Here is a 2,826-nt window from a genome sequence, read left to right as displayed (position 1 = left end):
TTTGGAATTTGGTCTTTTTAAAATTTTATCTTGATCTTAAAGAAGGGTTTTATTTTCCTTTTATCTGTATTTATGTTTGGTCTTAAATTTTTATTTTACTTAAATTGTTTTGAAAAAAGATTTGCGAGTAGAAATTTCGAAACTAGTTCATTGAAAATATTTCATGATCAAATTCTGTGAAAAATTAAAGTTGATCTTTTGGAAGTACAAATAATTATTTTAGATATTTTAGAAGAATTTTGTAGAGTAAATATCTCTGGTATTTTGTCACAATCCAAAAATCACGAGTCGAGATGGCATTTATGATCCCAATCGATAGGTAAGTCAACCCAATAAACTTCACCATTTTAACTTAAGCGTAAAAAGATAATATCAACTAATATCAAACATACTAAGTATTCAAAATAAATGCGGAAAATAGAAATATCACCCCCAAGATGTAGAGTCATAAGTACAAGAGCTTCTACGTCAGGATACAAGTCCAAACTAATATGAAAATCTAAACATAATAAATATCCTATCAGAATACCAAAATAATCTAATAAATAGAGGTAGATTGAAGGCGTGGGCCGCAGAATATCCCAAGCAGCGCACCACAACTCCAAGATAATCCAAACTCATATTCAAGCTCCAAGAACATGCTTGAATTTGAAATCCAATCTGCACCACAAAAGAGTGCAACAAGTGTAGTATGAGTACGAAACCACGTGTACCCAGTATATCTCATTGAACGACAACAAAGAAGTAGTGATAGGAGTTTATATAAGAAAAATCAATTCTTTAATTATACATGTCTATATTACTCTTACCAGTCAAGTTTCATCAAATAGAGGTAATCAACCTCAATTAACATCCAACCACCAAATGAAACACGTAATAATCAAGAATGAAGGATGTCATGAGATGCAATGCAGTATGACACCATGAAATGATATGTCTCAGAATACCCAGCACTCTCTCAATCGTATATACATGATACTCCTCGGAAATACATCGAGAGTTCATGACCTATGACTTGCGAGGTCCATATACCAACACGGACGATCTCCACGTGTCTGTGCGGACGATCTCAATGCACTATCATAAAATCAAATAATCCCCAGCACGGACGATCTCCACGTGCCCAACTTATAATAATAACCAATCACTCGCACGGACGATCTCCATGTGCCCAAATTATAATCATAACTCGATCTCAACACGGACGATCTCCACGTGTTAGACCTTTACTCATGCTAAATCTCATGTCAATGCATGTGCACAATATGATATCAATCAAAGGGGATGATACAACATCTCGATAAATCAAATGTCGCTATGACGTATAATCACTTCAATCATCATAATTATACGGGTTCAATAAAAGTCACAGTCACACACAAGAAATCAAGTCATTAAATACTTCAGCTAATCGCCCATCTGCTTTAGCATTCTCAAATTACAATATAACATATTATAGTAATAAATTTTCTCTTTTATAACATTGGTACTCGTACCAATGCCCGTCACACCATTGGTACGATACCCCCATCTTCCACCCTTACCCGTTATCTAATCTATTTTTAATCTTTAATTAGGAAAACGTCCTTCTACAAGTCTGAAAGTCTTAACATACCTTTGAATGTCGATCGTGTGTCACGGATCCTTATGAATTTGTCTTTCTCTTTTGTAAAGCTTCAGAATGTTCCCCAATCTATCAAATATGTAATATTCGTAAGCAAGTATGTCTTATTACATCTCGAGTGTTTAATATTATTCTCTATCCCATATTGAAGACTTACAAGCTTAAATTTTAGATTTTTATTGTGAGCGTGTATTCAAGAAAAACTTAATAAAATTTGAATTCAATAACATAATGATATTTGTAGTTTCCTGCTAACCTTACATACTTAAAGAATCCTCTCTAATTATAATATATGTCTGTTTAATAGTTTTTGTTTTTTTATAAACCCTTTATTTTGTTTAAATTTTTGCTTACGCTCATGACTAGTAAAACTAATATTAATATATAACATATGTGCATATCTTATTGTTCCAAGAATTATTCACCACCCAATACCCATAAAACCTTAAAACTGTATTATTTTAATTATTTTTCGTAGAAATTAAATAAGTAATGGAGTAACTTTTATATTAAATCAAATTTTTTCATCGCATTCTAACCGTGATTCTAAAGTCACTCAAAATCATAGAGCATAAATCTATTCTCAAATCCCTAAGTTTCAAGTCTATAATTAAGTCTTAATTATTTTCAAAGAACTTAACTCTAGTTGTGTTCATATATTATAATATACCTAATTACATGTACTAATATATCAACATTCATATTCCTAAATCTTAAGCCTAGAATTAAGTCTCAATCCCTTCAAATATCTAAATTTGATGCTAAACATATAATATATCCATAACAATTAATTACTTATCTCAGCATATCATAACTTCAATCATAATATGGTGTTAAATTTAAAGGGGCAACCAGTCACCTTAACTACTGTACATGCTATAGAATCTAACCCCAAATTATCATTTATTTTTTTTTCATAAATAATACATTACTCAAATTAACAATCATTTGTCCACCGTCACGTAATGAACCATAAAAATCCTATAGTTTTCAAAGGTTAAATACTACCGTGCTTGTCCCAAAGACCATTTATTACTATATTATATGCATTCTGTAATTACCACCCAATAATTTACTAACCATTAATCATTAATTAATACCCCAATCGATTATTGTCATTGGTTAATAATGAAAAAGTTAAAACCTTGTTCTCCAACCTCAAGGAAGACACTGACATTTAAAGTTTAATTTATATATCTAAT

The sequence above is a fragment of the Solanum pennellii genome, chromosome 7 (genome assembly GCF_001406875.1).
Source record: "Solanum pennellii chromosome 7, SPENNV200".
Classification (NCBI taxonomy): Eukaryota; Viridiplantae; Streptophyta; class Magnoliopsida; order Solanales; family Solanaceae; genus Solanum; species Solanum pennellii.
This window is presented reverse-complemented; position numbering follows the sequence as displayed.